The 27,706-nt window shown below is 50.4% G+C and overlaps 1 protein-coding gene across 1 annotated transcript in view; it reads left to right on the top strand.

Annotated features, from left to right (window-relative positions):
• Positions 1-27,706, top strand: part of LOC144791610 (matrix metalloproteinase-17-like) — a 218,229-nt gene that overhangs the window by 41,869 nt on the left and 148,654 nt on the right. The gene's annotated exons all lie outside the window — the stretch shown is intronic.

Here is a 27,706-nt window from a genome sequence, read left to right as displayed (position 1 = left end):
TCCGTCATGAGCGACGGTTGAGCTGTGCTCATGACGGAACCGTTCCGTCACGACCACACCCGTTTCTTAGAACGCTCAGCACAGCGCGAAAATTCGCGCCGCGCTGATGCGGTTAAATACCGAATCGCAGAAAATGGTTAACTAATTCGGAAAACACGATTGCGAGATTCCAAATCAAAGAATAGCAAATACCGAAGTAGCAAATACCGAATTGGTATTTGCCATTTCGGTATTAGCGAATTCGCTAAAAATATACGTCGCATTGGAAGCAGGTTGATGACATCACAAGCAGGAAGTAACACAGCCCATGCTTCATTCAGTGCCCTGAGGAGCTCAGAGGAGGAGGCAGAGCACAGGAGCTGAGGAGTGAGACAGTGATAGCACAAACCAGCTATTGCACAGACATCCAGGATGGAGAAGGATGCACCCCAGGACAAGGACACGCCCAGGAAGAGGAAGTGAAAGTTTTCTGACAAAGAACTTGAACTACTCATCGAGGGGGTGAGCAGCAAACATGACTGGCTTTTTGGCAAGCTGTCCCTAAAGGTGCCAGAGGCAGAGAGGCACAAAATCTGGCTGCGCATCAAGGAGAGAGTAAATGCCTTAGGAGTCACCCACCGCAGCATAGACGAGCTGAAGAAGAGGTGGTATGACCTCAGGAAGAGGGCAAAGGAGAGGTTTGCAGAAAGGGTGAAGGATGCAGCTGGCACAGTAGGCGGAACATCCAGTGTCATACCAAACACAGCCCTCAAGTATCTTGTCGAGGCTACCATTGAACCAGAAGCTGTTGTGGGGGTCACCCAATTGGACACTTCCGGTGCTGCAGCAGGAGGAGAAGGTAAGATGCATGCCAGTGCAGATATGCAGCGTGTTGTCAACCCCTGCCCATTCCCCCAGGCCAAACACAGTGCATATGTAGCCGTGCCTAACGCATATCCCCTCACCAGAGTGTTGCATCATGGGAGTTGTAGTCATATCATGAAAGTGCACGTCTGACCCCTGATGTAAATGAAATGAGACCAGAAGCACAGGGCCAAATGTCAGTCCAATATGTCCTTTATGTAGATGAAAGTATGCAAAACAGAAACATCATGGCAAAATAATAACTATGCACTGTTTCACACACAGATGCATCACCCCTTGATTCAGATGACAGCAGCCGCCTCGTCATCTCTGAAACCCCAGGGGTGACCGATGCTGAGACCCTGCAGGGACGTGAACCCACAACACCACCATCACCACCGCCACAACCATCACCACCAACACCACCACCACCACGGCGGACAACCCCACCACCACCACCACCGCTGACAACCGCACCACCACCACCACCACCTCGGACAACTACACAAAGCCGCAGGGCAAAGTCCCCTCCCTGCAGGTGATGGAGACAGAGCAGAGGCCAGCTGCCACAAATGTTCCATGGCAGATAGTCGTTACTCTGCCCGCCCAAACACCAGCACGTGTCCGAGTCCGACTGCGGGCCAGGCCCCTGGGTAGAGCTGCAGAGAGATCTGAGGATCCAACACACGGGTACGGAGTGGTTGACAAATGGATGCTGCATGTCCAGCGCCTGCAGGGGAGACACATGGGTGCTATTAACATTAACATTTCCAAATTGTCAAACAAAATTGGCAACATTACCAACGCTGTGCGTGAGATGACCACAGCCGTTGCTGAGGGCAACAGAGACATCAAACTGTGCCTGCAGGAACTCACACGTGTTGTCATTGCAGGGCAACAGAGCAAGCGCAGGAGGCATCGGCAGAACATGCTCCGTACTAATGCCACCAATAGAGCCATCACAAAGCTGTGCAACAGCACAGCTGTGCTTTCACGCAGGTCTGTGTCCCTGCAGGTTGACTTGGGGCATGATTGTGGAGATGTGGCAAAGTTCTTGGAGAGAGTGACCACTGCAGTGGAGCATCTGCTGTCTGGAACTGTCAGTGGCAGCAGTTTGGGAGGGGAGGAGGGGAGTGAGGCTGCTTCAAGCGTGAGCAGCATCTCTGTGCCGGAGGCCAGCGAGAGGAGGCACAGTGCGCGCAGCGCCACAGCCACTGACACACATCACGGCGATGTGGAGGAGTCACGGGACAGGAGGCTGGGGGTACGGGGCAAGCTCAAATAGCCATGTTCCATTGGCTCCCTGGCCGTGGTGACGTAACCATGGGCCAACTATACTGCCACATGATACACCTGTGATGACAACGGACATGTATCCCATTTTTTCTTTGATTCTGCGTCATGTTGGCGTCTCATTTATATGCACCTGACAGGTGCTCATGTGCATTAAACATTTGCAAACAAGATCATGTTGTGATGGCTCTTTCATACCTGTCTCAGAAGTGATGTCGTGTGATGTATGTCCGCCTCCTTTGGCCTTCAGCTGTGTTAGGCACCTGTGCCTGCTGGTGTTGTGGGGGGGGGTTGCTGTGCACGTAAGTCATCCTCTCCGTCCACCTCTATTGGTATCCCCCTTCTTGTGGCAATGTTGTGCAGCATGGCACAGGCTGCTATTATCCAGCAGCAGGTCACTGGGTCATACTGCAAGGCAGCTCCTGTCTTCTGTAGTATCCGGAAGCGACTCTTGAGGATGCCAAAGGTTCGCTCTACCACATTCCTGGTGCTGATGTGTGCTGTGTTGTAGCGCTGCTCCTGAGGTGTTGCAGGGTTGAGGTAGGGAGTGAGGAGATATTCACGCAAGGCGTAGACGCTGTCACCTGCAGGGTGGAGAGCAAAGGGTTAGCAGCATGAATACATTTACATATGTGAGGATGGAGTTAGTTTTGAGGCAGTTATATGTACCTAGTAAGTGTCCCTCTCCAAATTCACTGTTGATCAGACGCCTGTGGATGCCACTGTGTCTGAATATGCATGCATCGTGTGTGCTTCCTGGAAATTGGGCTACGATGTCCGTTATGATGAGCTTGGCATCGCACATGACCTGCACGTTGATTGAATGATATGACTTCCGGTTGCGGAAGATGTATTCGTTGGCTGAGGGGGGACAGATGAGGACATGTATGCAGTCAACGCATCCTATCACATGGGACAATTGTGCCACCTGGTAGAACTCCCGTTTGGTGCGGTTCGTCTGCTGTGGGGTTGTGGGGAAGGTGATGTGTTGATGTATCAATGTCAGCATGGCATCTAGGAATTTGTGGAAGAAGCGTGAAAGTGCGCTTTGCGACACGCCTCCAGCTTCTGCTATGACCCCCTGGAAGCATCCTGACGCCAGCATGTGCAGGCTGCATAGGACCTGGACATGGGCTGGGATGGCGTTGGTCCTACGGGTCTGGTGCTGCAGTAGTGGTTCCAGGTCAGCAATGAGGCGCATGATCATAGCCCGGCTCAGCCTGTACTTGACGTAGATCAGTTCCTCTGTCTGGCCCAGCAATGTGATGCGCACCCTGAAGACTCTGTCCTGGATCATCCTCCTGCGCTGTGCAAGAGCGTTGATTCTCCTCCTCTTAACAAGCACGCAGGGGGCAGCCATTTTGGTAGACATACAGGGTCTCCAGAGGCATATTTGAAGGGTTTCTGATTGCCTGCACCTGTGTATTTTTCTTTTTTTTTTTCTACCTTCCAATAACTTTACCTCCAGTTTGTGACTCACCTTATTTTGCTCATGCAAAATAGCGATTTTGGCCATTTTTGGTATTTGTGAGTTTCGATGCATTTCGTTGCGATTCTTTAATAGCGATTCTGTATTTCCGGAGGCTGATTTCTTTCTCGGTATTGCCGATTGGCTAATTTGCGATTCGGTAATTTTCCGCTGGGGTTATTTCGCAATTCTTTACTTTTAAAGGAATTGGGGTTGATGCATTGCATTTTCAGGTTTTGCGTTCGGTATCGGCCTGTTTTACCGAATCGCTAATTTACCGGGAGGTATTTTGCTTGATGCATCTGCCAGTTAGTAGTTATTCTGAAAAGCTGCAATGGATCCAGACAAGCAGGTCCTACCAGGATATCCTGGTGTGCATTAGACACCCTGCCCTAATCTTGGACACACAGATGCACCCACACTGGCCCGACGGGTGGAGGGGTGGGGGAAGGGGTCTTCTTTGCAGAATTAAGATCTGCAAATGAGGCAAGGGCTGACCCCCCACTACTTACCTTTGAACTTTGGCCTTGATGTTGGTGCATATCTGCCCCCACCCCCTCATTGTTCCTTAATCTAGTCGCCTTGGGTGCACTAATCAGAATCAGGGACCATTTAAGGCAGGGTCGGAGTTGCCAATTGCCCACTGGGGTGTTTTTGCGTGACCCGAATTCTAAAGCATATACTTCAACATTTGTTGGTACCATTCGTTATTCAATTAACATAATACGGAGAGTAAAATTCAAAGTTGTTCAAAACACAGGGACCCTAAAAATGTCTGCGTGTGAGGAAACCCTGCACTGTGCTTGCTTTGCGAGAGGGCAGTCTGTACTGTGCCTGCTCCACGTGTGAAGAAAGCCTGCACTGTGCATGCTCTGCATGGAAGGGGCACCTGTATTGTGCCTGTTCTGCATGTGAGGGAAGTCTTTAGTGTGCCTGCTCTTTGTGCGAGGGAAGCTGCACTGTGCCTGTTCTGCATGGAAGGGAAGCCTGTAGTGTGCCGCTGTTTCTTTGTGTGAGGAAAGCCTGCACTGTGCCTGCTCTGCATGTACAGGAAGTCTGTACTGTGCCTGTTCTGCATGTAAGGGAGGCCTTTAGTTTGCCTGCTCTTTGAGTGAGGGAAGCTGGCACTTTGCCTGTTCTGCATGTAAGGGAGGTCTTTAGTGTGCCTGCTCTTTTTGTGAGGGAAGCTTGCACTTTGCCTGTTCTGCATGTAAGGGAGGTCTTTAGTGTGCCTGCTCTTTTTGTGACGGAAGCTTGCACTTTGCCTGTGCTGCATGTAAGGGAGAGTAGCTCGCTTTATAAACCCTGATTGATTGATTGATTGAAAGAGGGCACCACAGACTTTCCACTCCGTGTACCGGGTATTCCTTCAGTGGACCGGTTTTTGACTGCCAAAGGCCACCAACCTCACTCTCTCAGCGACAACTGCGAGAGTTGTTGCCAGGCTCGGGTCGCACCCTGCTGCAACCTCAACACTAAGGCCAGTGCTTAATTTGAGCCGGTGGTTTTGGTACTCAACACCAACACTAAATTGTCAACACCCGCACTTATGACAGTCTGCCACATGGTGGCGCTGTTTGTCTAATTTAGACATAAGCAGAACAACAGTCATTCATTTAAAATACATAAATAATGACTAATACCTGCCCGTCAAGCTATTCTTGTAGCATTAGTCTGCATTGTAACACTTGCAGGAGTGTGATGGGCAGTAGGTGTGTGGGTACTGTCATTGGCAGCGCTAATATAGATAATGAGCGGTGCAAGCGTCAGTGTCCTCCAGACAAGGGTCCTGCGACTTATTTTTGTACAAAAGAAGAAGGGACTAAGGCCCTCTCTGACGCACTGACCATGCACTGGGTGCCTTAAGAACAGTGTTGTGCCGCACATGCCCTGTTGAGGGCAAGAGGCAGTGGGGCGTGTGTTAATGTAGTGCTGCCCCCCACTCCAGTCAGGGGCAGGTAAGTGATGGTTAGTGGTGCACATGCAGTCTCTCATGTCCATATGAGCTGGCCGGCACTCCTTGCCTGTGCCCGTGTGCCACCATGAACCACTCACTTAGGTGTCACTGCACCTGGGCCCTTCCACCAGGGCCGGACTGGGAACCAAAACTGGCCCTGGCAAAGAGCTCAGCCGGCCCCGCCCTGGAAGCAGCCGAGCTATTTGCCTGGGCCGGTTTTGGCCGATTTTGTTACAGGGCCGACTTTGCAGCTGTGCTGCAAAAAAGGCCCAAGGGCCCAAAATCGCCCCCCACCCTAGCGGCCAGCTGGGGAAACACCCGGTGCCTGCTATTGCCAGTCCGGTCCTGCCTTCCACCTCAGGAAGTAGACTACTACCGGGAGGCACCATTCCCCCTACTCCACACAGTGGTTGTACCGAGGCACCGCACATACTGCCTGCTCACATCCAACTCCGCACATTGGCTGCGCCGACCAGGCACTAGGCACCTCTCCTGCTGCATGCTCACCTATACACCCAAATGACCTCCTTCTCCATGGATTCCCTCATTATCACCCTCCAACAGTGCCCCTCGTCTCTCCAAAGCCCCTCACTCACATACATTCCATTTCTTTTATAGCGCTACTCATACTAGTGTAGGGTGTCAGAGCACTTCACATCTCACACATTACACAGAGACAATGAATCATACATGTGACATGTGTAAATCAGTCTATAGGAAATGTTACATTGGACAATGAGGATTACAAGGCGTAGGAATCGTATGTCATCCGCAGGTAGGTAGCATATTTTAAGAATGTTTTGTCTGAAGAAGTACAAATGGGATTTAAAACATACTGCAGTGGTTGGGCTTGGCTTTCCGAATAAAAATGCACTTCTATTCAAAAAAACACTTTTCAGCAACATTAGGATAATGAAAGACTGGGGAGAAAAACCAAAGGGAAAAAGCACAAAACGGGAGTCCACAAATTCTACTCAGGGGGTCAGCAACTGCTTAGAAAATAAAATAATACTAACAGATGAATAAAGTACATATAAATAAAGAAGCAAATTGGAAAACAGAATATTTTAAAACCATCTGTAAATGTGAAGGAATTTGAAATTAGTAGCAACAAATTAAGTTGGTATAAGTTGTGTATAATGGAATGTTAAAGAAATCTGGTTAATGAGACAGCTGTGTGATGACTTTAATGAAACAGCTGTAAGGTGTGCCTTATAGGATTTAAAGTATGTTGAACACGATAGGTATAAGTTGTGTTTTAATGCGATTCTTAACACAATCTCGTTAGGATACAGAGGTGTGTTGCATTTAATGTAAAAATTGTAAATTGATACTTGTATAGCGCACTACTCACCCGCAAGGGTCTCAAGGCGCTTGTATGAATACCACTGTGGAACCCATCCTGGCTTTCCCTGTGAGGTGTCAACTCCTGGGGAGCCCCAAGGTGAAGCCAGGCATCCTTAGCATTGTGGGGACCGTTGTGGAGATTAAGCAAGCTATTGCCCAGAGTTGCAGAGTGGGACTCCATGATTGGAATAGGCACCGGGGCGAGAATTATCAGGTTCGTGGAATTTTTGAGCCCAAGACCCGCCAAGGTAGGGAATTGAACCCTGGTCCTGGGCCAGACCTCTGCATCAGGGTCTGCCGCTCTAACCATTGAGCCACACTTCTCCACATGAGCTGTACATTTTTTTGCAAGATTTAAAGTATGCTGAACATAATAGGTATCAGTTGTTTTTAATGAGATTCCTATAAAATCTGGTTAATGAGACAGTGGTGTGGTGAATGTAATGAGACGTGTGTTTTACGGACTTAAAGTATGTTGAACATCATTCATATGCTATGTTTAATGGGATTATAAAAGTTGTGTGGTGTATTTAATGAGACAGCAATAAGGGGTATTTTACAGGATTGACACATGTTGATATCTGTGAGGTGTTTTGAATTATAAAGATGTGGACGTGTTGTTGCAAAAAGATGCCGGGTGGTCAGCGAGATATTTGCACAGATAATTCCATGGTGTATTAACAGTAACTGTAACCTGCATTCAACGAGTCGCTTTAAAGTGGCATGAACCAGTCGATGGGGAGATACTGAGCTCTTGCCTGATTCTAGCTGTTTGCTGCGGGTGTTGGGAGTGGACAGTTACCACCAGGGCTGACTTTAGCGCTGGGGGCACCCGCGCGACAATCTTTGTGGGTGCCTCCCCCCAAAAACCATCTTCTCTATGGATTCCCACACTACCACCCTCTAACAGTGCCCCTCATATCTCCATAGCCCCTCTTTCACATGCATTTCATTTGGTTTATAGCGCTACTCATACCAGTGTAGGGTGTCAAGGCACTTTACATCACACACACATTATACAGGGGCAATGAATCATGCAGGTGTAAATCTTTCTATAGGAATAGTACATAGGGCAATGAGGACGACAAGGTGTAGGAGTCACATGTCACAGATACTAGTAGGCAGTATATTTTAATAGTGTTTGTTCTAGAGCAGCAGAAACTCAGGATTTAAAATGTACCACAGTGGTTGGGATTGGCTTTAATAATAAGAATGTATTTCTATTCAAATGAACCCATTTAAGAAACATTAGTATAATGAAAGACTTGGGGGAAGCACAATGTACTAACCTATATCATGCAGTCTGCATGCAGCTCTTTTATGCCGGTTCTTAGCTCACTGTGCTCTATGCGGGTTATAACTTATGAACTGCAAGTAACAAAAGAATCTCTGTAACAAAAGCAGTAACCGACTGAGCTAGCCAAATAAAACACAGTGGGGTGATTTGTGTGGTACATGTTCTTTGCAGCTGGCATATTAACCATTTAAGATGAATGGAAACATATATATTGACATTTTTATTGTTGCCTGAAAACTGCTGGAAACACAAGGAACTCTGCAGCAAGTGCTTTAGGAACCCGTGTTATTTTTAAACATGGTTCTCCGTAGGCTCTGCGCCGGTCGCACCGGCCTAGAGCCGGTCCTGGGTGCATACATACTTACATCGGTTACAGGATGACGCTTCTATAGCTTGTTTCCAAAGTAGGTGCCTGCTGATGGCAAGGGTCTCTGTCTCTAGATATCGAATATGCAATTTCCATTTTGTGTGTCAGCTTCCGGATTTATCATTAATTGGTTTTTCCAGTGATCGGCGAGCTGGTCTCTAATTATCCACCAGTGCTTAATTTGTAAAAGTGCCAGGGCTAATGTCAAGTGCCCACTGCAGCTTGCACCACACATTGCTCCTGCCAGCGCTGCCAATGACAGTACCAACACAACTACTAACCATCACACACCTAAAAGTGTGGCAATTCAGACTATTTCAGGCCCCCAAAGCTATAAGAACGGCTTGGGCGGCTGGTCATAGTCGTTTTTCATGTACATTGAATCAATTATCAACTGTTGTTGTTGTCACCTCTACATTAGCCAGACAGCGCCGCCTTGTGGCAGACTGTCACAAGCGCCAGCACCGACAATTAAGTGCCAGTGCCAAGCACCGGAATCCACTGGCTCAAATTAAGCACTGCCTATGGCTAAACTCTGTAGGAATTACGTACTCGTCTTTTCACCTGGATGTCGTGTGATGCTATCTACTTTCTTATTCTCAACATGTCTTTCCACATTTCTACCACGGTGAGACATTAATTGTAATATTGCACTCCCACCCTTAAGAGCACCGTCCGCCTTTTCATCCCAAGCCCCACGAATTATAAACCTTAATAGGAGGAGGAGTGTGGCTCAATGGTTAGAGCGGCAGACCCTGATGCAGAGTTCTGGTCAGGGACCATGGTTCGATTCCTGCCTCGGCGGGGTCTCGGGCTCAATTTCCTCGGACCTGTTAATTCTCGCCTTGTGCCTATTCTAATCACGGGCCCCACGCTGCAACTCTGGGCAATAGCTTGCTTAATATCCACACTGGCCCCAGCAGCGCTGGGATGCCTGGCTTCACCCTGGGGGTGCCCAGGAGTGGACACTTCACAGGGAAAGCCAGGAGGGGTTCCCCAGCGGTATGAGTATCAGCGCCAGGAAGCCACAAAGGCAACACCACAAGGTGACCGTCTGGTGACAGTGCGCACTATAAGTACCATGACATTTACATTTACATTTACAACCTTGTAATCCTCAGCACCTGCATCTCTTCTGTCCTCGTGACGCTTGCCTCTCCCCTCTCCTCTGTCCCCTCGCCGTGTCAGCACAAGATGGATTCCACCTCTTTTGTTACAGGACTGAATGAATACAATTTAAAACAAAAACTTCTCCACTTTCATTAAAAGAAGTGTCTTGTGTTTGAAGGGTCGAGAGAGATAAATATGTATTTTTACATGCAAAACCGCAGGGAGTGATTCAAGTTCAAAAGAGATGCAAAGCAGCTGATCATTTGCATAATTAACAGCAGCAATATGCTAAGTGTTAAAAAAAAATCAGGGGCTTCTGACCAATGTAACTGCAGCTGCTGGATGAAACAAACATGTAAATCTAGTCTGACGTCATTTTGGGTTCTTTGGGTAAATTATAAATGAAGCAGCCAGATTTCACTAGAGGTCAACCTAGCGTGTTCACGTGTTTCATATTTCAAATGCTAAAACGTTCAAACTTTTCGCTTTAGTCTCTGACATAGTGCCTCTTTTTAGAATGCATGTCATTCTAAAATAAAAGCAAACTTAAAAAATTAATTGTTAATCTATCTAAAATTCCCAGACCTTCACAGGGGCAATATTTCACTAGAATCATAAGGGAAGTGGAAATGAAGTGATATCACATACTCTTTGCACCAATAGGACATCACACAACCCAGTGCGGCCTTTGACCTCAGGGATGGGACGTGTAGCCGTTTAAAAAATAACCTTTATATATCCGCTTCGATGCGGCGCACATTTCCCAGCTGTGCGGGCGAATTCCACGCATGTGCAGTCGTCCGACACACACGCCCACCGTGACGTCAGATGGCCGGGAGCCGTCTGATGCATGGGAAAGGTTAAAGCCAGGGGCTGCCTGCAGCCCGAAGGTTAACTTCTTCCGTGCTCGTGGCGGAACCATGCCGTCATGAGACATGGCCAGTGTGTGCTCATGACGGCGTAGTTCTGTCATGCTGCGGCCGCTCCGTCCACGCGGCACTGATTCCCCGCCTGTGCGGGCAAATTGATGAGCGAGCATGGTCATGACGGAACCATGTCATGAGACATGGGCAGGGTGTGCTCATGCAGGCGTAGTTCCATCTTGCTGCGGCCGATCCGCCCATGCGGCACTGATTCCCTGCCTGTGCGGGCGAATTGATGAGCGGGCGTGGTCATGACTGAACCATGCCATCATGAGCACACGCCACCTGTGTCTCATGACAGTGCGGTTCTGTCACGAGCAGGGAAGCATCGCGCTCACCCCCACAAACCCCCCGTGCCGCGGCTGAATTTGTGCCGCGGCGAAGGGGTTAACAGGGACTGGTAACCAGGACACACAGCTTACCAGTGGAATTGGGGAGCGCTAAAGACTGCTCCAGTTCAGGAAGAAACGCAAGACCTGGCTCTTCGGATGACCCCAGCACTCAACGGAGCCGCCACCCCCACCCGTTAGCGCCTTGAGACCCTTGCGGGTGAATAGCTGCGCTTAACAAGCACTGATTGATTGAGTGAAAGGCAGCTTTGTTATAAAGACCAGTACCTCACAGGAGCAGCAATGCAGTCCAACACACCTGGCCCCAGGCACGCTACTGCCTTTCCAGCAGGGTAGAAACAGGCCTCAGACTCCAAGAACTGTCCTGCATCAAGCGCTTTCATTATTAATGATGTAAACCACTGACATGCCGCGACTAAAGAATCAGTGATCGTGCCTCGAAGCACTATGCCCAGATATGTGAGCACGGTCTAGAATTCCTGACGAAACCTGCATAACCTCCCTCCGCGCTGCACACCTGCATACAGTCAGCATTGATGTAAATGTTGTTAAATCTATCCCTTCTGGAGCACCAGGGGACAAGCCCAACTCTCTACTAGAAGCTGGCGATAGAGACTGAATGTCTGTATTACTGAAACAACCCAAACAGTGGAGAGGTGTGGTGCAGCGGCCAGGGCAGCTAACTCCGGAGCAAAGGGCTCACGGTTCAATCCCCAGCTCCGGTGGCAGATCAGCTCAGCACCATGTGACTCTGGGCAATAGCTCACTTAATTTCTACAACAGCCCCCAGCACCTTGAGACCCGTTTGCGCTTTACAAATACTGGATTATCATTATTAAACATCACTCAGACTCTGCAAGTCATCCACCCCTTCTCCATCACTCACACCATGCCCCCATGCCACCTCAGATTAGACCCAGCCATAAGCAAATGCGTCTTGGTTTTGCTCCAATTGGAACAGTCCATCCCAAGCCAGGTCCTCTCTGATCAAAAACACAGGCAACCCAGGACCAGTTTCACCCGGATTGGAGCACATCAGGTGGCTGCAGCTTGGTTCCAGTGCAGAGAGAGCACGGAACCGACCTCTGGGCATACCCATCTCACTTAGGGCATTACACTGAAGTAAACAAAAAAATGATGGAAGGAATGGTTGAATTAATCTCAGCCACTGGTAACTACTCTTGCAGCATCCCAGTCCGTTGTTTTTTTGCCCACAATGCCACCTCATATCAGTCCCAGCCATATGTAAATTAGCCTTGATCCTCTCCAATAGGAACGGTCCAATCCAAAAGTGCCAAGTCAGGTCCTCTCTGAACCAGAACACAAGCACCCCAGGAGCGGTTGTGCCCGGATTGGGGCTTCTCAGTTGGGTGCAGCTTAGTTCCACGGGTGCGGTGAGCACGGACCCGAGAGATGGGCATATCCATCGCTCTTCGGGCACCACGCTGAAGTAAACAGCCTGGCAGTTCGAGATGGACTGCTCCCATGAGGAGCAGGGTCGGTATTAATTTGGATAAAGGGGTCTTTGTCTAGAGTGGCATGGTGGGTGAAAAACGATGGACTGGAATGCAACCTCAGCGATACCAGGGGGCTGAGGTTAATTCAAGCATTTCATCCTATACTTTGTTGTTGTTGTTGTTGTAGTTGATGGCCTAAGTGCACCGGGTATGCCCAGCCATGGCTCCCTTGACAGGGTCAGTATTGATTTGCACAAGGCAGGCCTTTATATATGAAAAACAATGGACTGGAATGCAGCACAAGCGATTGCCAGAGGCTGAGATTGATTCAAGCATTCCATCCCTGTTGTTGCTGCCGTTAAAATCTGGCATTGGCCGTGTGATGAATCTGGGAGGGGCACTCTCGATTGAAATCATTTACAGCGCAGAGTTTAGCTGCCATCTTTATGAGATTGTGTTACAGCAAACACATGATGGACGGAAGGCTGACAATGCAAACATTCTCCCCCAGTCAAAAGATCTGGGTTAAATCCATCGTTCTTTTGCCCACTACACCACCCCAGTTTAGACCTAGCCATATGCAAATCAGTCTTGACCCTGTGCCTCATGGGAACAGTCCAGACCAAACTGCCAAGCCAGGTCCTCCCTGGACCGGAAAAAAGTATCCTGGGACTGGAAACTTTCACGGTATGTCAACCTTCTTCAGCCAGGCTAGCTTGAATCCAATGGCACAGTGAGCAAGGGAACTTTATGAGATTGGCACCGAAGAAACCTATGGAGGCGTGACAACCCACCACCTCTTCACTGGGCTGACCACAATGGTCTACCGCTGAGGTCAGTTTGTACAAAGTAGGGACAAGTCATACCGTGTTAGCCTCCACTCAAGGTTCTCTCATCGCCTTCCTGATGTCAACAGCTCTTAACAAGTCCACACATTCTCTCACTCCGGGTGAGGCCAGAAACACACGGGAAGAGGCCGTGGCCAGCTAGAACATCTGATTAGGAATGTGCTAAGATGTGAGAAATCTGTGCTTGAAACCCCAAACAAATCTTACTACATCTGGAAAGCAAGCCTCCGCGGGCAGGTAAAAGACAGACTTAACGCCTTAACTGCTTTGAACGTTCCGCGCCAGTGCGGAACGTTCTAATAAATCAGCGGGGCCACGTCGGCCAACAGGCGTGCGCAGCACTACAGAGGTAGTGCTTACGACGGCTGATGGCCGACACCCGCAGCGAACGGGTTAATATCTGATTTGGTCATCAGGGCGCCCACATTAAAAGGACGCTCTTTCATACCGGCCAACTTACAATGAATTTTCACCTTGTGAGGAGGGGGGTGGCCTTGTTGGGGGCAGGGCCTCGTGCAGAGAGCTTGCTAAGAGGCACTCAGTCCCTCACCAAGCCCCCCAATCCCTCTCCCCAAAAAAACACAAAGGGTAATTGAGGCTGTCGCCAATGTCCTGGGGTGTTTTCACACCTCTTAATGGATATCGGCTGCTTGCAGACTCTAAAAGCGACCGGGAAATCCACTCTTTATAGCGGTTTTTAGCTCATTTTCCGGCCACTGTGTGATTTTGACTCCTCACTGGGTGACCGTGTGAAGGGAGCCGAAATTGTGCGGCACCCTGTGTGTGTTGGCAGGTCTGCTCTTACCACGGGGTAATTAGAGAGACATAATGCACTGAAAAGTACTGTTCCATCTCATAACCTGAGGAGCCTTCCAGTGAAGATGGATGAACTGCCTAAGCTCCTTCTTGAGCGCCTAGAAGCCTTCGTACATGATCTGGAAAAGGAGGCTTGTCAAACTGAACAGATCCTTCTCCCTCCCTCTCCTGGTAAATAACCGCTTTGTTACACAGGTTTAAAACTTTGACTTATAGCTGGGAATCTTTCACCTATGGTTTATAAAAGGTGAAAGGTAAGAGTGTATAGTGCTTCCTTGTCAGCACTTAATTTCAGTGCCGGCTCCTCAGCAAAGGCGGAGGAGCGTCGCCCCACTGCTTTGCAACAGTGAAAGAAAGGAAAAATAAAATAATAATATTTTGATGCTATTATAATTGTATTCGTTCCTGCGATGGTAGCATGGGGGCGGGGCTGTTCTGCTCACAGAGCAGGGCGGAGTATTGGGCGCACTGAAGTGCGCATGACACTTTGGCCGTCCTTCTTGGGCCGGCCAAACAGTATTGCGCACTTAGCATGTTCTCCATTTAGGCTGTCTAACAGCCTGGGTGGGGAGCATGCTCCGGCCTCCAACCCCCATCTTAGCGCCGAACCACGGCACTCAACCAATCACAACGCTACATTGCAGCGTTGTGTGTGGTTCAGGGGAGCCTGGATGCTTTCTGTTCGGCCGACGCGGAAGAATGACAACGTGGGAGAGAGCAGCGAAGAGGTAAGTGTCTTTTTCTTTTTTTACAACCCCTTAACCCCTTTACCCCTTGCCTCGCTACACCAGATCTGTGCCGGCCGCCACTGCTTAATTTGCAAAAGAATGTCTGTCGTTGCAAAAAGCTGTGCTCAGGAGCCCCCGGCTGGTGCTATTAAATGTCGGCGCCGACTACCAAGGCTGCTAGTCGTGAATGCACCTCGTTCCTCTTTCATCTGTTATCAGAAGCTCCCTGCCCCTTTATCTCACTCTTGCAGGTCCCTGCCTGGTCCCTTTATCACGGCTTTTCAGGTTTTCTCTTAGCTCTTCTTTCTCCCTTGTGTTTTTCTCTCTCTCGCTCTCAGTAAATGTCTGATGAGAAAAAATAAGTGCTAGTGGCCTCCACTGGCAGCCACCTGCTCAAATTAATCCCTGTTCCTTGTACAGACCTGTGCTGTGATAACATGTCCTCTCGGCGCCGCTGGCTGCCTTCTACGCAGTCCCCACCCTGGCCCCATGTCATGAAGGACAACTTCCCCTAGCCGGGAATTTATAAGCGACAACACTTTGCATGTTGGGATTTTTAAACCTCTACTAACAAAACTGAAAGCAAAACTACAAGTCCCAGAATGCAGTGCACCACTGGATATAATGGGTAGAAAACTACTGCATAGGGCTGAACAGAGGTAAGTAAACAAATAAATAAATAAAACGAATGTCATTGCGCCCACTGCATTGCCAAATGCGATGCAGCGCGCGTAACTAAATTTGTATTATTTATTTATTTGTTTACTTACCTCCGGTGGGCCATATTCAATAGTTTACTACCCCCCACCCTGCTCCACCCCCGACCCGCAGCACTCCCAACACCGGCTGCTACTGCAGGCAGCGTGTTTACAACAGACACAAACTGGTGAATGTCCATGTAGGTAGGGACTCAGCAATCACTCACCCATCGCCTTGTAGCAAGTAGCTCCAGCCCACCCAACCGCCAGTTTAGCCAAACTTCAGTCCCACCATCTCCTTCTAGCAAGTACCTCCAGCCCACCCAACCGCCAGTTTACCCAAATTTCAGTCCCACCATCTCCTTCTAGCAAGTACCTCCAGCCCACCCAACCGCCAGTTTACCCAAACTTCAGTCCCACCATCTCCTTCTAGCAAGTACCTCCAGCCCACCCAACCGCCAGTTTACCCAAACTTCAGTCCCACCATCTCCTTGTAGCAATTTCTCCCAGCCCACCCATTGCCTTCCAACAAGTACCCCCAGCTCGCCCATCACCTTGCAGAAGTCCCACTAGCCCACCCAGCCCCTTGAAGCAAGTGCCCACAGCCCACCCATCGCCTTGCAGAAGTACCCTAGCCCAACCATTACCTTGCAGAAGTACCGCCAGCCCAACCATCACCTGTTAGCAAGTAGCTCCAGCCCACCCATCACCTGTTGGCAAGTACCCCCAACCCTCCCATTGCCTTGAAGCAAGTATCCCCAGCCCACCATCGCCTTGAAGCAAGAACCCCAGCCCACCCATCGCCTTGAAGCAAGTACCCCAGCCCACCCATCGCCTTGTAGAAAGTATCCCCAGCCCACCCATCGCCTTGAAGCAAATACCCCAGCCCACCCATTGCCTTGTAGAAAGTATCCCCAGCCCACCCATCGCCTTGTAGAAAGTATCCCCAGCCCATCCATCTCCTTGCAGAAAGTATCCCCAGCCCAAAGTATCCCCAGCCCACCCATCTCCTTGCAGAAAGTATCCCCAGCCCAAATTATCCCCAGCCCACCCATCGCCTTGTAGAAAGTATCCCCAGCCCACCCATCGCCTTGTAGAAAGTATCCCCAGCCCAAAGTATCCCCATCCCACCCATCGCCTAGTAGAAAGTATACCCAGCCCACCGATCACCTTGAAGCAAGTATCCCCAGCCCACCCATCGCCTTGAAGCAAGTACCCCAGCGATCCCATCGCCTTGTAGAAAGTATCCCCAGCCCACCCATCGCCTTGTAGAAAGTATCCCCAGCCCACCCATCGCCTTGAAGCAAGTATCCCCAGCCCACCCATCGCCTTGTAGAAAGTATACCCAGCCCACCCATCGCCTTGAAGCAAGTACCCCAGCCCACCCATCGCCTTGAAGCAAGTACCCCAGCCCACCCATCGCCTTGAAGCAAGTACCCCAGCCCATCCATAGCCTTGTAGAAAGTATCCCCAGCCCACCCATCGCTTTGTAGAAAGTATCCCCAGCCCACCCATCGCCTTGTAGAAAGTATCCCCAGCCCAAAGAATCCCCAGCCCACCCATCGCCTTGTAGAAAGTATCCCCAGCCCACCCATCGCCTTGTAGAAAGTATCCCCAGCCCACCCATCGCCTTGTAGAAAGTATCCCCAGCCCAAAGTATCCCCAGCCCACCCATCGCCTTGTAGAAAGTATCCCCAGCCCACCCATCGCCTTGTAGAAAGTATCCCCAGCCCAAAGTATCCCCAGCCCACCCATCGCCTTGTAGAAAGTATCCCCAGCCCACCCATCGCCTTGTAGAAAGTATCCCCAGCCCACCCATCGCCTTGTAGAAAGTATCCCCAGCCCAAAGTATCCCCAGCCCACCCATCGCCTTGTAGAAAGTATCCCCAACCCACCCATCGCCTTGTAGAAAGTATCCCCAGCCCACCCATCACCTTGAAGCAAGTACCCCAGCCCACCCATCGCCTTGAAGCAAGTACCCCAGCCCATCCATAGCCTTGTAGAAAGTATTCCCAGCCCACCCACCGCCTTGTAGAAAGTATCCCCAGCCCATCCATCGCCTTGTAGAAAGTATCCCCAGCCCACCCACCGCCTTTTAGAAAGTATCCCCAGCCCATCCATCGCCTTGTAGAAAGTATCCCCAGGCCAAAGAATCCCCAGCCCACCCATCGCCTTGTAGAAAGTATCCCCAGCCCACCCATCGCCTTGTAGAAAGGATCCCCAGCCCACCCATCGCCTTGAAGCAAGTATCCCCAGCCCACCCATCGCCTTGTAGAAAGTATCCCCAGCCTACCCATCGCCTTGTAGAAAGTATCCCCAGCCCACCCATCGCCTTGTAGAAAGTATCCCCAGCCCACCCATCGCCTTGTAGAAAGTATTCCCAGCCCACCCATCGCCTTGTAGAAAGTATCCCCAGCCCAAAGTATCCCCAGCCCACCCATCGCCTTGTAGAAAGTATCCCCAGCCCACCCATCGCCGTGCAACAAGTATCCCCAGGCCACCCATCGCCTTGAAGCAAGTATCCCCAGCCCACCCATCGCCTTGTAGAAAGTATCCCCAGCCCACCCATTGCCTTCGAAGCAGGTAGCCCCAGGCCACCCATCGCCTTGAAGCAAGTACCCCAGCCCACCCATCGCCTTGAAGCAAGTACCCCCAGCCCACCCATCGCCTTGAAGAAAATACCCCAGCCCACCCATCGCCTTGAAGCAAGTAGCCCCAGCCCACCCATCGCCTTGCAACAAGTACCTCAGGTCCAGCCAGCCTCCCACATCCTGTGTATGAGCCCCTCTTCGGGTCCATGTGTTTTCAGGTCCACCTCTACTCTCACACGGTGCCCCCTGCCCAGCGGAGGCTGCAGACCCTCATGGGCGCCTGGTGTGACGGCATGGGAATCTCCAAGATAACTTGAAGACATGTAGATGGGATTGGGTCTGGTGGTGACCATGATCCCTGGAATATAGGGCGGTGCAGAGCCTGTGACTGACTCTGCCCCAGCCTTGCAGCCTTGTCGAGTTGTAACTCACTCTTACCCGGGCTGTCAGGCTTTAAGACTCTAATCTATCTATCTCAATACACTCATGCCTCCACCTTACCATGCATCCTCCTCTAAACTACCTGTACCCCACAGCAACTGCAACCCCTTCTCCTCCTCTGCCAACCTACACCCCTTCCACCACAAAGTACCACGGATGTGTCCCAAATGCGAAGCCAGTTAAAATGACAGAGGGAGCTCAGTGATTCTGGTGCTATTGGATTTGTCCGCTGCCTTCGACACGGTGTCGCATGAAGTTCTTCTCGGCCGTCTGAAGGGAGCAGGAGTAGAAGGGACCGCCCTTGCGTGGCTGAAGAGCTTCCTCGGAGACAGACAACAAGGTGTCAAATTAGGCTCCTATAAATCTGTCTGCAGGAAGCTTACCAAGGGGGTGCCACAAGGCTCATGTCTAAGCCCCACGTTATTCAACGTATATGTGGCCCCCCTGGCAGAGATCATTAGATCTCACGGGTTTTCACCAATCTCTTATGCTGACGACACTCAGCTGCTTTTCCCCTTTCAAACCATTACACCTGCAGTCATGCAATCTTTCCAAGACGGTATGAGAGCGGTGGCAGGTTGGATGGCCCAGAATTTCCTCCAATGCAACGTGACCAAAACTGAGGTCATGTTGTTTGGAGGGGCATCCCTGCTCTGGTCCCCGGAATGGTGGCCAATGGAGCTCGGTCCTGTCCCAGCACCTAAGCAAACCATCAAAAACTTGGGAGTACGCCTGGACCAATCCCTGATTATGAAAGATCATGTCAGTCAGGTTGCGGGAACGTGCTTCCGCACAATTGGTCTTTTACGGCGTATTTTCCCCCTCCTACCAAACACCCATAGGAAGACGCTGGTTCAGGCACTAGTCCTTGGACGAGTGGACTACTGCAATAGTCTACTCATTTCTGCCAACCAGGAACAACTTCGCAGACTGCAGGTGGTACAGAACACCGCGGCAAGACTTATCATGAATGCTCCGCCCCGCACCCCCTCCCGCCCCCTCCTCTCCCATCTTCACTGGCTCCCGGTGCAACAGCGTATTCATTTTAAGCTGTGCTGCATTATGCATAAATGTATCTACGGCTCTGGTCCCAAATATCTGAAAGATATCTTTCTTCCTTACTCTCCTGGACGTACCCTACGCTCCAGCAACACTATGTTGCTACACGTACCTAAAATAAATAGAGCAAGACAGGGTGGTCGTGCCCCTTCCCTTAAAGGTCCAATGCTGTGGAATTCACTCCCTCCCCAGCTAAGACAAATTCCTCACCTTCTGAACTTTAGGAAGAAACTAAAGACCTACTTATTTACACAGGACTAATTTAGCCTCCCCTTTGCCCTTTCCGACTTATAGTTTTGCATTACTCATTCAGAAGCCACGCGCGGAGATACCCCTTCGGGGCTGATTCAAGCGCGATACAAGACTATAAATAAATAAATAAATAAATAAAATCCTACCAGAGTGCAGGTCATGGCTTCTGTTGAGTTGCCAAAAACTCAAGAGGTAGGACTAAAAGACATTCAGCAACAAGAGGGGGACAAAAATACAAAAATATAGGTTTGTAAATATAAGGAGCAAGTTGCCCACGCCTCCTCAAGACAAAAAACAGAGAAACGAAGAAGGCAATAGAGAGGAGGAGAGCAGAAGAACAGAGGTCGAAGTGGGCGGGAACTGTTGGGAACGGTTGATTCTGACCTTGAGTTGCCTCAGGCGGAATGGTAAAGGGGGGGCTCCTTGACTGTGAGGCGAGAGAAGTGACAGACAGCCGAAGAAGAAACACGCCTGCTCTCCAGGGTGGCTGCTGCCTGAAAGAAATCTAACTGAGTGCAAGTGGTTAGTCAGAAATCCAAAGGCTGCTTGGGAGCAAGGACAGGGCTTTAATTGAAGGGGGCATTTGAGGCTTCATGGTGGCAAACACTTACTCTTTTTGAGAGGTAATGGAAGGGAGTCACCAGCTCTGGAATGCGTCCTTTTAATGGAAACCTATCAAAAGGGTGACATTAAATGCAGTATGATTGTGTATTACTAAAACAAAGCGTTTAAAAGCACTATAAGCACTTAAAACCCTGAATGCTTTAGCACAGCTCACAGCAGCCTGTCTTAGGCTGTGTGCAGCCTGGTTCTTACTGTGTGTAATAGCTTTTTTAAACTGTGACTGCCTGTCATATATTGTGTGGACTTCAGTTTTTAAAAGTAATGACTCATATTCATAGGACTTTCTGTCACAGGCTGGGACCTCACAGCATTATAAATACATGTCATTATAAATTATAAATTAGTGACCCTCCAGTAACACCCACAGGGATCTGAGGCTATCAGATTAACCAACTAAGTTGTTCTGCCAGGACAATGCATTTTCCACAGATTAATTTACCTGCAATCATTTTTCATTTCATGTATGTGCATTATATTTTATACAGGTGTTACCTGTACGTGAAAAGGCAGCAAATTAGTTAAAGAATATTTAATTCATTTTAGCGACACATGAGACCCAGTCCCCACACCGACTGGCCCCCACCCCATTTGTACTCTGAATCATAGTTCTGTACCCTTAGGTTCACCTCGAGCAGTGAGGATGAAAGGGTGGAGTAAGAGGGCGGTGGGAGGACAGAGAAGGACATCGGTGGATGGGTTCAAGGGGTTGCCTCATCCCAAGGAAGGGAGGATAAAACCGGGCACAATAGTTGTAGACCGGAATATTGAGTAGGGAATATTGTTCTACCAAGGTATTCTAGGTGAAGCATTGAGGACGAAAGGTGGAGGTAAGCGCATATAGTTAAGTGCACAATAACCCGTTCCGTGCTCGTGCCGGCCAACGGCCGTCGTGAGCACTACCTCGCTGGTGCTGCGCACGTCCGTTGGCCGACGCAGCCCCGCCCACTGATTAGAACTCCTGCGGCGGAATTCGCTCCGCGGTTAAGGAGTTAACTACTCTTGGCTTCTTAGCTTGAAGATAAATATTTCATTGAGGTAGATATATGTGGAGGTAAGTATATAGAAACCAATAAGTACCTATAGCCCTACCTTATTGATATTTTGGTCTTCATATTCTGTAGGACAATACAATACAATTGAATTCAATTTATTCAAACAAGTGCATAATTAGCTAAAACCATTCTACATTCCCATAATGTATCTAGTCAAACAGCAGACACCTTTTAAAAGCAACCAAAAGCACCAGGTACTGAGGTACAGCGGCAGCAAGTACGGTACACCTCCATATTTTGTAGGACAATACTCCCTACTCTATGTTCTGTACCCCCACTGGAGCAACAGTGTGATGTGTGAGGAAGGTGAGTAGGAAAAAAAGAAAATGCTGATTTATGTGGTTCAGTAAGAACATAAATGTAGCATGCAATGTTCAGATAAATGGCTTTCATTGAATTCAATTTTAATACTTGGTCAGGAGCAGCCCCTCATCTAAGGAGGAGGAACTTCGCCCCACTGCTTTCAAAGCAGTGAAAAAAGAATATGGTAATAACTTTGTAAATATCATTTTATTGTTGGTAGCTGCAGGCAGGGTTAGGGGGCTGGTATCACAGGGGGAGGAGTGGTTCATGCACTTTAGTGCACATGACTGCTTGGCCTGCCATCTTGGGCCGGTCAAACAGTCATGCGCACTTTGCATGTTCCCCACCAGGCTGTAATGCACAACTTGGTGGGGAACATGCACAGGCTCCCTGTCCCAATCTTAAACGCCGTACTACAGTGTTCAGACCAATCACAGTGCTGCATTGCAGCATTATGATTGGCTTAGGGGAGCCTGTGTGTGCTTCCTGCTTCCGTTCTGGTCATCGGCAGGGGAGCGTAGAAGGGACGTGGCTGGCCAAAGAGGTCAGTGGGGGGGGAGGGTCACCGCCTCTCCCTATCACCGCTACTCCGTTCCCTGCCAGCCGCCACTGCGCTTGGTGAATGTTTTTTATTTTGGACATTTTTGTGAAACATTTGAGGTGAAACGGATTCTTAAATTTGTCATTCAGGTCATTGGCTTTTCTCAGAGAACACATACAACATGCACACTGTATTTACACCATATCTTACCCTAATATTACAAAAAAACTGCAATGCCTACTATCCTTATCCTACCAGAAGGAGCCCACAACACCCAACATTCACCCTAAGCCCTTCCCTGCAGCCCGCGCCATCAACTTGCATCTGGATGTGCCTAGAATCCAGACACCACCACCTTACCCTGCAAAGCGCGTTCACCAACTAAGACTATATCACTAAATGACCATATCACACCCTTGTTGAAAACACTTCACTGACTTCCTATGGAAGCTAGGACCATACGTAAGACTGCTTGCATCACCCAGAAAGGCATTCCCACCTCTACCCCTCGCGACTCGAAACAAAGGGTTAGGATATAATAAGGATATAATGGGATTCATATTTCGGTGGATGGGATGTACGTCACCGTTGTGACGGAGTAACGCGTCCGCCGAGATCTAAATCAGATTCAAACCCAAGTTATGGGGGGCCCCTAGACCAGACCATCAGGAAATGCTGAGAATCTGCGACTTGAACCTCCAGTGCTTAATTTGAGCGGGTGCTTTCCGGTGCTGAGCACCGGCACTTAATTGGTTTCCGGTGCTCGGCACTGGCACCTAATTGTCAACACCACACTTGGGGCAGTCTGCCACAAGGTGGCGCTGCTCATGTAATTTAGAGATGAGCAGTATAACAGTTGTTTGGGAAAACAATGTGCAATAAAAAATTGTTCATACCTGCCTCCCCAGCCATTCCTCTAGCTTTGGAGGCCCTGGAATAATCTGAACTGTCGCATTTACATGCGAGACAGATGGTTAGTAGTTGGTTTGGCAGCGATGACAGGGGTGATGGGTGGAGCAAGCTGCAGTGGCCTCCTGGTCAGAGCCCTGGCACTTCAGATTTTACAAATTAAGCACTGTAGGTAAAGGAATTAATGGTACAATCATTCTCAGGTAATGTGACTAGAAATGGATCTCGCTACCTCCAAACCTTCGGACCACCGCCTCTTTCCGAATTTTTATTTAAATTTAAATTCCAATCATAATGTGTGAGTGGCCCAGAGCACCAGAGTAGGTAAAGCCATGAATGCCAATCCCGCAGACGCTGGATACGAACCCAGGTCCCCAAGAACAGAGGCGAGCACGCAACTACATGAGCCACACCCACTGCCCCGAAAAGAACAAGAATTTTCAATGCAATAGGTCTCGCAGTTGTGAGAGTTTGAGCTATTGGCATTGTGCGTGGGTGAGTGGCGTTGCGTGGGTGAGTGGGGTTGCGTGGGTGAGTGGGGTTGCGTGGATGAGTGGGGTTGCTTGGATGAGTGGCGTTGCGTGGTGAGTGGCGTTGCGTGTGTGAATGGCGTTGCGTGTGTGAGTGGCGTTGTGTGTGTGAGTCGCGTTGCATGTGTGAGTGGCGTTGCGTGTGTGAGTGGCGTTGCGTGTGTGAGTGGCGTTGCGTGTGTGAGTGGCGTTGCGTGGGTGAGTGGCGTTGCGTGGGTGAGTGGCGTTGCGTGGGTGAGTGGGGTTGCGTGGGTGAGTGGGGTTGCGTGGATGAGTGGGGTTGCGTGGATGAGTTGCGTTGCGTGGTGAGTGGCGTTGCGTGTGTGAGTGGCGTTGCGTGTGTGAGTGGCGTTGCGTGTGTGAGTGGCGTTGCGTGTGTGAGTGGCGTTGCATGTGTGAGTGGCGTTGCGTGTGTGAGTGGCGTTGCGTGTGTGAGTGGTGTTGCGTGTGTGAGTGGCATTGCGTGTGTGAGTGGCGTTGCGTGTGTGAGTGGCGTTGCGTGTGTGAGTGGCATTGCGTGGATGAGTGGCGTTGCGTCGATGAGTGGGGTTGCGTGGATGAGTGGGGTTGCGTGGATGAGTTGCGTTGCGTGTGTGAGTGGTGTTGTTTGGGTGAGTGGCGTTGCGTGGGTGAGTGGCGTTGCGTGTGTGAGTGGCGTTGCGTGTGTGAGTGGCGTTGCGTGTGTGAGTGGCGTTGTGTGGATGAGTGGGGTTGCGTGTGTGAGTGGGGTTGCGTGGATGAGTTGCGTTGCGTGTGTGAGTGGTGTTGTTTGGGTGAGTGGCGTTGCGTGGGTGAGTGTGGTGTTGCGTGGATGATAGCGGGCTTGCGTGGGTGTGAGTGGCGTTGCGTGTCTGTAAGTGTTGCTGTGTGGGTGAAAGTGGCACAGAGCCTTTGATGTGGCCACTTACTGATTAGCATTATTAAAATCTGCATGAAAATGTATTTTATTATTACTATTTATTCTTTGCCAAGCACTCATCACTGATCTGGGCAGCAGTCAAAGTGCATAAATAAAAGTAAGTGAACTCTGATCCTGGGGGATTTTGGTAGATGTTTACGTACAGACATACACAATACAACGCACATACCTTAAATGGAAAATATAAATGCAACTTACCTTTATCTGTCGGGAAAAAAAATTGGGTAGGAAAACTAGTTTGGTTAATGCAATCACTTTAGGCCCCTGCATGCTACAAGCGGGGACGCATTTTAAGTTTGAAGAATGTGATAAGCTGAAGGAGGAGGGGGTGCGAGGGATGAGGGAACACGGCCTGGGGGAAGCTGGCTGGGGAGAGGGAGGAGAAATGCAAGGAAGTTAGGGGAGGAGAAGCTGAGAAGCCGCAGAGCGCACTCTGGGCGAAGCCCTTTGATGTGCTGTGCGGCAAATGGAGGGAGGCTGATGCGCGTTCATGTTTGAACACGTGGTTCACATGAACTGCATGAAAACGCCAGCAAAAAGCTGGTGGTTTCATGAGCATTTTGAGCACTTGAATTCTCGTTCCTCAATGTGCTTGCGCGCATTTAAGGTCACGAGACCTAAAAATAGCCTACGTAAACCCATACTCACCAGAGCCCATAAAGAGCGAGCGTGCCCCACCCCCCAGGAAGGCAGAGCACCGGCCCCCGGCAGGGCAACCAGGCCACGGGACACGCACGGCTGGAAGGAGGCAGACGGGCAGGGGAAGACGCAACCGGGCAAGCGGGAGAGCTGAGTGCACCGGGAAGCAGGGCCAAGCAATCCCAACACACAGCCGCCCGCCGCCCACGGGAAACGCGCCAAGAACGGAACGGAACAGCGCGACACCAGCAATGAGAGGGCCTCCCCCCATGCACCAACAGACACCTCCAGGCAGCGCGACGACACCCGCCCGACATGACCCCACTGCTCCTCCCACTCGGCACCCAAAGCCACATACCCCGCCGCACTCACCGCAAGACCCGCAGCAGAACAAACCCGACGCGAGACCAGACGAGCCCAAAAGGCAACGGGCAGTCACCCGCTCAGGGTCCAGGCCGAGGAGGGCGAGGGTCAGCGCGAGCGGCGGCCATCAAACAAAGAGGGCGCTTGACCCTCGCCCCCTGGGCTATATAGTCACCACTCCCCCCCAAGACACAGGAAGTGACATCACGGGGGGACCACTGATGCCCCAACCACTAGAACGCTCAGGGTCTGTGCCATCCTATGGCACTAAGGGTGGCCGCCCTCGTAGGTGGCCACCTTTGGTGTCCGGGGGCAGCCAATCATACACAGAACACCCTGATGCTAGTTGTTACTTCACTGACCCGGAAGTGATCCAGGTCACAAGCTTCGGCCGGAAGTCTCTTGACATATGCATGGTGTATAAGGGCGCCATCAAGGAGAAGTAACTGCGCCGTGCCATATCCAGGCAGCGTGTTTACACAAACCGGTGAATGTTCATGTAGGTAGAGACTCGCAATCACTCATCCATCGTCCTGTAGCAAGTGCCTCCAGCCCACCCAACCTCCACTACACCCAAACTTCAGTCCAACCATCTCCTTGTAGCAAGTTCCCCCAGCCCACCCATTGCCTTCCAAAACGTTCCCCCAGCCCACCCATTGCCTTCCAAAAAGTACCCCCAGCCCACCCATCGCCTTGCAGAAGTACTGTCAGCCCACCAATCACCTGTTAGTAAGTACCCACCACAGCCCACACATCACCTTGCAACAGGAGCCCTCAGCCCACCCATCGCTTTGCAGAAGTACTATCAGCCCCCCATCCCCTTGCAACAAGTACCTCCAACCCACCCACCAGCTTGCAACAAATATCTCATCCGGCCAGCCCTCCCACAGCCTGGGCATTGGCCCTTGAGACACACGTAGTCCCATGTAGTCTTCGGGTCCATGTGCTTTTCAGCGCCATCTTAACTCTCACCCGACGCCCCCTGCCCGGCGGATGCCGCAGACTCTCAGGGGCACCTGGTGTGACAGCATGGGAGCCTCCAAGATAACTTGAAGACATGTAGATGGGATTGGGTCTGGTGGTGACTCTGATCCCTGGAATATAGGGCGGTGCAGAACATGTGACTGACTCTGCCCCAGCCTTGCAGCCTGGTCGAGTTGTAACTCACTCTTACCCGGGCCGTCAGGCTTTAAGACTCTAATCTATGTCAATACACTTATGCCTTCCCCTTACCATGCATCATCCTCTAAACCACCTGTACCCTACAGCAACTGCAACCCCTTCACCTCCTCTGCTAACCCCTTCCACCACAAAGTACCACATGAGTGTCCCAAACACAAAGCCGGTTAAAATCCTGCATCACCCGTAAAATCTAACCAGAGGCTTCGGTTGAGTTGCCTAAAACTCAAGAGGCAGGACTAAAAGACATTCAGCAACAAGAGGGGGACACAAATATAGGTTTGTAAATATAAGGAGCAAGTTGCCCACACCTCCTCCAGACAAAAAACAGAGAAACGAAGAAGGCAATAGAGAGGAGGAGAGCAGAAGAACAGAGGTCGAAGTGAGCGGGAACTGTTGGGAACGGTTGATTCTGACCTTGAGTTGCCTCAGGCTGAATGGTAAAGGGGGGGCTCCTCGACAGTGAGGCGAGAGAAGTGACAGACAGCTAAGAAGAAACACGCCTGCTCTCCAGGGTGGCTGCTGCCTGAAAGAAATCTAACTGAGTGCAAGCGGTTAGTCAGAAAATCTAAAGGCTGCTTGGGAGCAAGGACATGGCTTTAATTGACGAAGGCATTTGAGGCTTCATGGTGGCAAACACTTGGGGGCCGATTATGATTGCGGATTTCCTGCATCCTCCGGGCCGGCGGAAGCCACCGCCGGCCCGGAGGATGCGGGAAATCCGCCGGGGAGCCTTGCAAGACCCACCGCCATATTAGGATGGCTGGTGGGTCTTACTATCTGTCTGCCGCTTTTCCGCCGC

The sequence above is a fragment of the Lissotriton helveticus genome, chromosome 11 (genome assembly GCF_964261635.1).
Source record: "Lissotriton helveticus chromosome 11, aLisHel1.1, whole genome shotgun sequence".
Classification (NCBI taxonomy): Eukaryota; Metazoa; Chordata; class Amphibia; order Caudata; family Salamandridae; genus Lissotriton; species Lissotriton helveticus.
Note: the sequence above shows the minus strand (reverse complement) of the source record. Positions and strands in the feature narration are given on the sequence as shown.